We start from the raw sequence: 11093 nt of genomic DNA on the forward strand, positions 1-11093 counted from the left end.
CCGCCCCTTTCACCGTAAGCATTACCTGTGGCAAGAAGAGTACAAGGCTGCTCAAATCAAGAGACTTGCAAATATTTTGAACGCAATTAGTACGGTATTGCTACTTTTATCTGAACGGACAAAGTTAATAATATGTACGTTTACTGCTGCAGTCTTTGATGGTATTTTGATTTCAGTATTTTTTACGAGGAGAACTCACCGATTGCGCCATGTGTCCAGAATGAACTCTGCGAGAAGAGCGCGTCTAAACTTTGAGCAGACGACATGTGCACTAACGGTTTCGCCACCCTGCGTTTCATTTCAGCCATGTAGGCTGCATAATTTATCTGTGCTTGATTTATTTTCGTACATTTACTATTGTTTTTAAAAATTGTTTCCCAAAAAAAGATCTTAGGCTGCGTTTCGAGCCTTTGTCCCTCAGCGGTTTGTACGTTTCTGTACAATTGTATAATGTCGTCGTCATGTCAGCGCGTTCATTCCGGCTTTTCACGGGGCACCGTGTAGCTAAACGTCAAACTTTTCTCCCTATTTTGTTCCTCCCCCCCCCCATGGGCTGTTCCCCGGCGCGCGCATATGAGCCAGGAAGCGAGTCGCAGTGATACAATTTGTTTACTTTTGCTGCGGACAACTTGCACAGCTTCCACCGCATTGCACACTATAAATTTGAGGGAAAAGGATCTTGAGGGCCTGCCCACATAGCATTTTACGGCTCGTATGGCAGGCCTGCGCGCGGTGAGCTCCTGTCACCGGACATTATCAGCACTGAGTCACTGAATCTTTCCGGATTTGGCTCTGAATATCCTGAAATTATTTGGAAAAAAAACATTAAAACGTTAAAACTACTTTGATTCGTTATTCGTATCCGGCGTTATCCTGAACGCTGTGTCTAAAGGTACGTCGGACGTACGCCGACTCCAGCGGCTAAAGATACGTCGGACGTATCCCGACGCCAGCTGCTAAAGATACGTCGGACGTATCCCGACGCCAGCGGCTAAAGATACGTCGGACGTATCCCGACGCCAGCTGCTACAGATACGTCGGAAGTCCCTTCTCCGATAAATGTACGGCGGGCTTAGCCAATGGATGACAGTACAGGCCCGTTGGACGCATTTACAGGTGTACTCTGAGGTTTTGCTATGTGGTTCCCTCTGGAAATGCCAATCCGGCGCTTCGGAGGAAGAGCCTCCCGTGTGGTCTCATGCGATTAACACCGGACGAGATTGCCGTAATGCAGGTAATGCAGGCAGTTTTAGCATATCGTTACCGTGTTTACGTTACCGTTTACCGTGTTTGCGGGAGTAGACTGCGCAGCGCGAGAGTTACCGCGAACGGCAACTTACCGGCACAGGCTTCACCAATGCTGAGGTGCCTAATGTCGAAAATTTACCATTGGGGTGTTGTTCGCACGATTGTTCGTCTCGTTGAGCGTGTTGAAACCCTGACCGTAGCCTTCGGTTATACAGAAGTCTATGCCCTGACCAACTTCGTAGCGGCGAGGTACCGCCTCGAGCTTGTGAACGGAAAGCCTGGGTTCGAATTTCCCCTGCCGTCATGTTAGTGTTCTTTGTTGAAGACAACCAACATTTCTATGCATTTTTTTCACCATTTTTTTAGAAGATAAATCTTCCGAGGTGCCAGCCGCCAGTTCAGACGTACCCGATACTAAAGAAAGGTACGCGGACGTAGCCGGCGTATGCCAGTACAGGCCCGTCAAGCGCACCCGTTACCAATTTTGCATGCATCTGCTGGCTTAAAAAGATTGATAATTGAAGCGAGCGTGCACTGCAGAGTAGCTTTTTCTCTGGCAATACAAACCTGGTGCCACTGAGAAAAAGAGCCTCCCGTACTGAGCGCACTTTAGAACGAAAATCCATGGTTCAAATCCCCGGCCCGTGTTTTTTTTTTTTCGCGAGCCCTTTCCGGGCTTTTCCCTTGTTGGCAGACTGATCTATGACCTCCAGCGATGACATTCTAAGATACACTGATGCCCTCGGCAACTATTGACTGCAGCGCTGCATCTACCTCCCACCACAACGCAAGAGAACAGAGAGGATGGCATTACCCCCCTACAGCTGCGAACCCCTACTCCCACGGAATGACCCGCCGCGGTGGCTCAGTGGCTAAGGCGTTGCGCTGCTGAGCACGAGGTCGCGGGTTCGATTCCCGGCCGCGGCGGCCGCTTTTCTGATGGAGGCGAAAAGCAAAAACACCCGTGTGTTCGAGATTCCGGCGCACGTTAAAGATCCCCAGGTGGTCAAAATTAATCCGGAGCCCTCCACTACGGCGCGCCTCATCGCCTGCGTTGCGTCGGCGCGTTAAATCCCAACAATCAATCAATTACTCCCACGGAACACTGCTCCATGCCACCTACTCAACAACATACACATGGGATTGTCAATGCTGCCCCACACCCAACACTCTTTAACATTCAATGTGGGAGTGCCGGCACTCACCATCTCCTAAACCCCCTACCAAACCCTACCCTGGAACAGTGGGAGGACCAGCCAACCAGTTCATGCCCTCAAGACCAGCAACGACTGGTGGACAGGGCACTCCGGGCTGCGAAGGAACAAGCCTTCCTGGACTACGAAGGCCTCCCACAACGGAATTCATGCAGTTCAATAAATGTCGATTCTTGTGGAGACAACTGCTTCATCTATTACATTGCTAGGCATTTTTGCATCATTCTCGGTACACTGCAGCGGTATGTATTACGCTGCTCCCAACATATGAAGCACTGCGACAGGCACTTCATCTAGTCACCAAAGAGAACAAAAGTTTATTCCAATGCACTCAAAGAGAATTTACCACATTTTTTACAGTTGTGCCGCTGCAACGCACTTGTGGCAGAACCAGGGACTTTCCCTGTTTCGGCTCGGCAAAGCAACACAGATCTGGTGGAACCAGCACAGACACAGCTCACACGCTACAGATGGGTCTTCTTCCAATAAGTCCCTGCACTCGTTGCATCTCTATTTTATGTTCTTTCTCTTTACTTCTGCCGTTGCCAGTACAGCAGTCCAACCGTCTTCAGTGAAGTACTTTTGCACGGTGCTCAGGTCCACGTCGTCATCAAGGATTGTTTCTGCGATCCTTGATGGTATCGTTTCTACCTGGTCCTCATCTGTAAAGTATGCAGAATAAGTGTACTGAACCTGCAACAAAATTGTACATAAACAACACAATGCTATGAATATGGATGGAGGCAGTTAGAGGCCCAAGAGCTTCACTATGAATCCTTGCACTTTGGGGGTTAATTTTTCCTTTCGTGAATTATGCATGTTATAGCAGTTTCAACAAGTTTATTTTCATCTTGACAAAAACACCTTATACGACCAAAATTTCGCAAACCCGCAGTGGTAGCTCAGTGGCTAAGGTGTTGTGCTGCTGAGCACGAGGACGCGGGTTCAGCTCCCTGCCGTGACAGCCACTTTTCATGATGGTGGCGAAAAGCAGAAACGCCTGTGTGTTCGAGATTTTGGCGCATGTTAAAAATCAAAATTACTCCGGAGCCCTCCACTACAGCGCACCTCATCACCTGTGTAGCAGCAGCGCGTTGAAACCCTACAAAAGAGAAAAAAAATCGCAAACATCTTAATTTGCAAATCTAAGGGTTTTCCAGTTTTTATACCTGACAGATGAGAGTAGGCACTGAGCAGAGAGTAGACAGTAACCATTATTAGATAAATATTGAAAGGTGACACAGAACCTTTTTTTAACAGTGTAGTAGGCTGCACGATTGTAATTTTCAAATTTTGCTGTGCTTAACACATACAGCTAGAGTTGCAGCCATAAATAGGCAATATTAGAAACCTATGTAGTGCCTGGAAACAAAAATAAAAAGATAGGGTAAACGTTGTTAGACAAAGATAATTAACAAACTCACCAACAAGCATTTTCCCCTGTAGAACATCCCCTAGCAGGCCTTGAGGGATCAGGCAACGAAGGATCCTGCTTTCCTTTTCCTCCGGAGGCAGGTCACGGAATGGCTGTAGTTTCGTTGCATGTTCCCTGCCACCCTGACGGGGTCCCTGCCGTCGTCGTGGAAGCCCAATAACCGTCTTCTCGGCTCCTTTGGGTCGACCGCGTGGCTTCACCTTGGTTGGCACTTTTAGTTTTCCAAGCCGTTCAAACACATTGTCTGAGGGCTCAGCGCTGCTCGTAGAGGGCAATGTATTTTGCAGTAGCTGCACTTCTCCCGCCGTTTTGTCGAGAGTCCCGCAAGCACCTGCATCGTGGGCCCTGTGCGCCTCCCTGTTCGCAGGCATGGTCTCAAGTGGTTCAGCAGGGTCGGAGGCAAGTTGAAGAATTTCGTTCCTTCCATCTGACTGCGGCTTCTCTGGTGCTCTTTGAAACACCTCGTACTGCTCGTCCTCATCCGACAAACTCGTGGGCAGTTCTGGATTCTCTTGTGCAGGGTGTTGACCTTGCTCCAGTGATGAAGGGGAGGTGGCCCCTTGGTGCAACAGCTCCACAACTTCAACATCGCGTCCCTCCTCCCATGCCTTTGACAGTGCCAGCAAAACCGCTACACGTGTCTGGTACCTCTCACCTGTTTCTTCTGCAGCAAGTTGTGCTAGGTACTTGCATGTAGGAAACACCTCCTTGTATTTTTCATGCTCAGACATTGGCCTCCTAGGTCTTGCTGCTTGCACTGAAATTGAGTGCTCAGTTGTGCTGCTCTCTTGACAAAGGAAGGCTCTTTGATGCGCATAGTAGTATTCCTTTGACCACCTTTTTAGAAAAAGTGTAGCATCAAAGAGGGACATGCTCAGCGTCTGCCGAACTGCAAAAACATGCCGACATGGCAGTCGCATGGCGTTCCAGAAGGAACAAGTGCAGTCGGTCGTTGTCGTTGTCGTGTTGCCGGAGGACGACGTGAAAGTGAACACGTCTGCTTGGTGGCCGATTGCAACCTGCTTGGTTGACAGGTGCATCTGTCCCCTTACAAGCTTGAAGGCATAGGGAGTCAATGACTGCTGGTACATGGTTTCTTCTGGGCTAGAAGGTGGTTTGCAAGGTCGCTTGGCTATGCTTGTCAGTGCCCTGTGGTCACGCTCATCACTCAGGGCATTGAGAATTGTGAAAAGTGAACACACAAACTCTTCAAGAGAGCTGTTCTTTTTTATCACACTTTTCAATTTTGAGTTCAGGCTTTCGATTCTGTTGTTTGTCGTGTTGTTAAAATTTTCTGACATAAACTGCGGTCCAGTATACCATTCGTCCTTGATTGGGCGCCAGTTTTTGTCATAATAGGAGCGAATCTCCTGGCAAACAGTCTGGTCAAATTCCTCTTGCAGCTTTTCAAATGCTTCATTTGAACGTGAGAACACCATTTTTTGAAGCAGTGTCAAGGCTTCGTCTCTTTCTTGTGGAGTTATGTCCATCTTGTTGCAGGCTATTTCCCGGCGGAACGTCCTCAAAGTGTGAAACACACAAATGAGGACTTTCGCATCTGGGAAGCTCTCCTTTAAAAGGTCCCGCTCCAAAAGGTCCTTGTCCGCCATTATGGTTTTTACTTTTGTCCAGGACGGGTGCAGCTCCTTGAACTTGTCAAGCATCCATTGTAGGCTCTGTGCACCCTCACTGACTAGTACAGCCACACACACAGTCTCTGTGTCTCCGTTTGAGTCTTCCACGTGCATCACGTACACTGGTGTACGAATTTCAAGGAGTTTGTATGTTGCATCGATTGCCAAGAATTCAGGAAAGGCATCCATGTTCGATCGCATAGACTGGTTGGACAGCAATATCCCTTGGAAATTTTCTCCATCCGAAAGGATGTGGTAGTCTGTACCTGTAAAACAAATTTCATGTTCTAAGCCTGTGCAGTGTGTTTTACATGCAAGCTATGTACCCGGGGCACAGCATACAGTGAGGCACCAGTGCAAGGTTAGGCACTGCTTAAATTGCCTAAAGCTCAGAAGCTTTCCCTGTACGAGTTCGAACCATCAAAGAATATTAGATCTCAGGGGGAAGCCCAGCACCATGACACAGTGATGCATCGAGACGTATGGCCAGCCGTGGCAGCATACAGCTAGCAAATTTGTGGCATGGCAATAAACTGGACATTCTTCCTATAATGTGGTCTGCACTAGTCAATTCAGCTCAGGTTCATACAGGTTTCCCATATACTCGTCAGAGAACTCACACCATAAGAATAGGCACTTACCATGCTCATTGTGAAGAAGAGCTGCTGTCTTCATGAGGTCGTTTCTTGCCTGTGGTCTCAGGGAAGCGGCAGCGTTGCTCAAGTCCTTGAGCAGGACAAGTTTTCCCGTTTTTTCTTCAAGTCTCTTCTTCACTAACTTCTTGTTCGCGTGCAAAGCCAAGAGCTCCGTGGCTTCCTCCTTCGCCGCTGGGTCTCTTAATGCCCTAGTTTGTGGCAGGTGGCTGTAGAGTGGCTGCAGCAAAATAATTTATTGAACACTGTAATCCTAACTACATATGCAATTCAATGACTCTTCAAACAGTTCGATCAGCAGTTCAGTGAGAAGGTATAATTATGGGCTGGTTGCAGACTGAATGGCACCTTTCATGTTATTGGGATAAAACCTTCCAGCAGGTGCACATTTATAACTTTAAAAAAGCAAGCAAGCAGAGACAGAACAATCAGCATGCATGACATCCAACAAGTTCACTCCAACCTCACTTTATTGTCATTGCGATTGTTAGTCCGTGTTGCATATATTATTACTGCAGTTCAAAGCGGTATAAATAGAAATTGAGCTGGAAAAGTTGTAGCTACCATCACGGTACCTCATGACAGTGTCCTTGCTAGCACTGTCAAATCTCGCCAATCAGTTTTTCGCACATTTTGCAAAATGTAGCGACTGCTTTTTTTAGGAAGCGTTTTAGAGCTGAAACAATTCCATGCTGTACGCCGCACAGCTTGTCCTGCATCTCGCATTGACCAGCCTTGCCACGAAGATAAGCACGGGAAATGACGCCGAACTCACTCGCAAGTAGCGACATCTGTGCAGGGGCCCATGGACGCAAGACTACCAACGAGTGAGAACGGCATCATTTCATGACGTCTGTTACCTTCGTGACGGGGCCGGTCAATGCAGGATCTCAGGAGGAAAAGTCGCCTGGAAATTGCCCAAAGTAGCCAAAAAAGTCACCACCTTAAAGTGAATGTGTGAAGGTGCCAGAAAAGGCACTATTTTCGATGCTAGTAAGTGCTTTTTGATTACCTTTGTGGAAAAAATGCAGAAATTTCAAGACAGAAAACCCTGTTACAGATTTTATCCGTTTTCTGTGGTACGGGAAAGCAATAGCGGTAGTCTACTCTTTACACAAAAAGCTAAAATATGCAGGTTTAGGTGAAGCCTTCAAAGAAAAATCACCCTCTGTCTAATGACGACGATGGTCTGTCTAACGACGACGATGGTTGAACGCAAAGCTCTCTCGTGACAGGTTCTTTGGTTGTCGTCCGAGTTTGGACTTAGTTTCGACCATGTCAAAGTTTAGCTATCGGATAGATGCCGGCTTCATAACGGGAGGGGCCCAGGTTCGATTTCGGCCACTGAAGCGTTTTTTTCCTTTCACTTCACCCATGATCATTCACAATCATCGTCTGAGAAAATTGGCTTTCCTGCTGGGCGTTTTCACGTTACAGACGCCATCTGTGAAAACCTTAAAGCTTTGCTTTGATAAGAATGACTTGAAATGGGCGTTTGCTACAGAACATGTTTAAACACTACCGCTGCCCCCAGGGTTGCTAGGTGTGGCGACAAATCGCCAGTCCTGGCAACCCTGGGACTCACGCGAGACACGAGGCGTCAGCGCCCGAGTACGGCAGCTGTGAGGCGCACTGCACGGAATTGTCTTGGCTCTAAAATGCTTCCTAAAAAAAGCAGTCACTAGATTTAACGAAATGATAGAAAAACCAGGCCGAAGTCTATCACTGCATCCGACACTTAGAACACGCTCATTAGATCCATACCTTAGATATCTCATGGTTCCCCTGGATCCCTGGATCCCCCCGTACGGGGGATCCAGTGTACTGTAAACCGTTCCACCACATCGGTTTGTACCATGGGGTACGAGAATGTGGGAGGTACTTCGGATCCGCTGGGCACCAACCAGTAAAAATTGGTACAACCACCCCCTGCCCAGGGGATCTAGTGCTTGGGAAGTTACCCGACTTTGTCGGGGAATGCCCCGGTGGAAGGGGTCGTAACTTTTAAAAACCGCAGCGGTGGCTCAGTGGTACAGTACTCGCCTCGTATGCGGAAGGTACTGGGTTCGAATCCTGGTACCGCCGGGCACCCACCGGTTTCTTTAATGGGTACAGGCGTCCCTGGTCGAGTGCGGACCCTTGAGAGGGGAATCCATGCCTGGAAAGCTGCCTTTACCCTATCGAGGGGCCCCTGACCCTTGTCCATCTGGCGGGGCCCCCGGCCATCATGCCGCGTTGCGCCATTGCCGGGGGTGAAATAGTCTGGCGGCATGTCCTGCCACAGGCGGTTGCGAGTTGAGCGTCCATCGTGGCTGTGGAAGGCACCATGTGAATTCGTGTTCCTTGGTGGCGCCGGGCACCTACCGATAAAATAGGTACAAGCGACTCCCCGGCCTGGCGCTCGGCCCTTGCATGGAGGAAGAAAAAGTTAGGAGACGGCGCCGCCGGAGAAACGTGAAGCCTATACATAAAAAGTAAAATCGAAGTCGGCCCAGGCGTCACTGCACCACGTGACCCCACCGCACCGCCTCTGTATGGGCCGCCGCGCTCTTCAATTTCGTCTGCTCGAAACTGCTCTGCGGCCCGTTGTCGCGAAGCCTGCTATTGGCGGTGAGATGTTTGAGTGGCGCCCCCTGGCTCTGACGTCGGCTTAGGGACTCGCTCCGCTGTCGTCTGCTACACTCCGCTTGTGAGGGGCAGCAGCGCCTGTGCTAGAAATCGCCCGCTTTGTTGCTTTAGTGCATCAAAAAGTGTATTTCTAGTAACTCAGGTATTTTTACCAGCTTCTGACACATGAATAATTTCAAGCTGTATCTCCCACAAGTTTGCTACACACGAGGAGAGAGAGAACAACTTTCTTCAGAGCATCGGTCAGAAGATCGTGCGTAACTTGTCCTTTCTAGCTTATACGCGAGGTTCAGCGCTCAGAGCTCCCGAATAAATATTCAAAACGCGTAGGCTTGCATACAGTATTTTTGGGATGCTCTTATGAAGACTGAACAGTCCAATACAACGTGCCAAGGAAAGTGCCCCTACACGCGCATTGCATAGCAGGAAACAAAGCGGTTGTCTTCTATTCCTTCGTTGTTGACTAGTATCGAGTTGATGTTTTTTTTTTCTGTGCCCAAAGCATTAAATATTCCGCACCATCACTGACGTCTTATTAGTAGTAGGTTTTGGGATATTTGGGAGGACCACAAAGATCGTGTGGATATTTTCTTGAGGGTGATATAACATACATTCACTTCTTCACAAATTCGCTTTCGTTATGGTTGCGTGCAAGAAGATGTATATTCGCAGCGTCCGTTGTTTATTCACATGCAAATAGAATGAGAAGGTTCGTGCTATGCTACCGCGATCGCGCTACAGACAACGTACGTTGTCCAGAGTACTCGAAGGCGGCGTTTGTGCTGCGAATTTCTACCGTAACCATCGTTATCATAACGAGTTTACTCTCAACCCAAACAATTATGACATGATTACGGTGTTGAAGGTGTGATATACTAGCTAACGAACGCAATAAATAGTATACGTGCATATATTACATGAATCGAAAGCGATGAATATTTCCAAACAGCTCTTTATTGGTAGCCACCCCTTCCAGGCGTAAAGAACACATCATGGTTTACTCGGGATGGCGTTCATTGAATCGAAGAAATTACTCTCTTGTCCTGTACTGAGGACCCGGCCCACTAATCAATTCGATTTTACTGTTAAACAAAGTTTCTCCTCCTCCTTCTCCTCCTCCTCTTGAGCGCAGTTTTCTTATGACGCATATCTGAATATTGTGGCGATGTGGCTGTGGGGAATGTACTGAAATATCCCTCTAGGTCTGAACAAACAGTGTTACTGTATCTTAACCGTAGACGCGACTCGTTTTGCTCAATAAACCGGATCCATACTGGTTAGAAGCCTGGTATAAAACCATCATGCGCATATACACACAGTGGGTTATTTGGAACTCAACCTACAGTTTTTGCGGCCCATAGTGCATGTCGGCATAATTTCAAGCTATTACAACGTAAAGTGATGTGATATAATGCTTTCGATCGTTCGGCGAGGTGGCAAAAACTGTTTTCCCTTACATATGATTACCGGATATCGTAATGCTTCTGCCAAATCCGACAGCCCCGAAGGTTTGGTATTTGTTTTGGTCTTGCATTTTCGCTGTTGCCGGCTCCCTTTGCTTTAAAGATTGCTGAAAACTGAAGCTTACGCTCACTCCGACTCTTCACGCTCCGCACCGGGCCGGCTTCGCAAAAACTGGGGCGGCACCGGTAATGTTTCTTCCGGAGCGGTATCAAAAACTATACTTTAAATAATGCCTTCAGCTGGTGTATGCGATTTGAAAGGTTTTGTTATGATAAAAAGTTATGCATACGCAAAATTTAGTGCGGACAAGCATCAGACGGCAACCGAGCGCAAATAAACAGCCGGGAGAGCGAGCCCGAGTGAAGCAGACGACAAATGCGAGAGTCCCTAAGCTGACGTCACGGAGGCGCGCGTCGCAGCGCCGCCCGTGGTCGCGCTCACCGCCAATATGTTGGTTTTTTTTCCCACGGCTTTTGTCTTCCGCACGTACGCGGCACTCCTGCCCGCACACGGGCATGAGATCGCCGAGCAGACAAATGCAGGAAGGACGGGGAACAGCTACCGCCAACGAAACACGAGAGATGCCCCGGAGTCGGAGACCGCCGCCGCCGCCGGCCCACCCGACCTTGGAGGGCCGACTGCGGCGGCTTGAGAAAGGGAAACGGCGGAGGGAGCGGCTTCAACGGACCTGGGCTTGCGAAGGCTAGCTGCGTGACGTCATGCCGTCTCCTAACTTTTTTTTTCCTCCATGGGCCCTTGTGTGGGACTACAACGCTTGGGAAGTTCACCCGGCTTGCACGGGAAATCGCCCCTATGG

The 11093-nt window shown here is 48.7% G+C and overlaps 1 pseudogene; it reads right to left on the minus strand.

Moving 5' to 3' along the window:
* Nucleotides 1–2494: 2494 nt before the first annotated feature.
* On the minus strand, nucleotides 2495–6413 carry LOC144148002 (uncharacterized; annotated as a pseudogene).
* Nucleotides 6414–11093: the final 4680 nt, after the last annotated feature.

Source organism: Haemaphysalis longicornis, unplaced genomic scaffold (genome assembly GCF_048455015.1).
Source record: "Haemaphysalis longicornis isolate Haplotype H1 unplaced genomic scaffold, Haemaphysalis longicornis Haplotype H1 scaffold_70, whole genome shotgun sequence".
In the NCBI taxonomy this organism is placed as follows: domain Eukaryota; kingdom Metazoa; phylum Arthropoda; class Arachnida; order Ixodida; family Ixodidae; genus Haemaphysalis; species Haemaphysalis longicornis.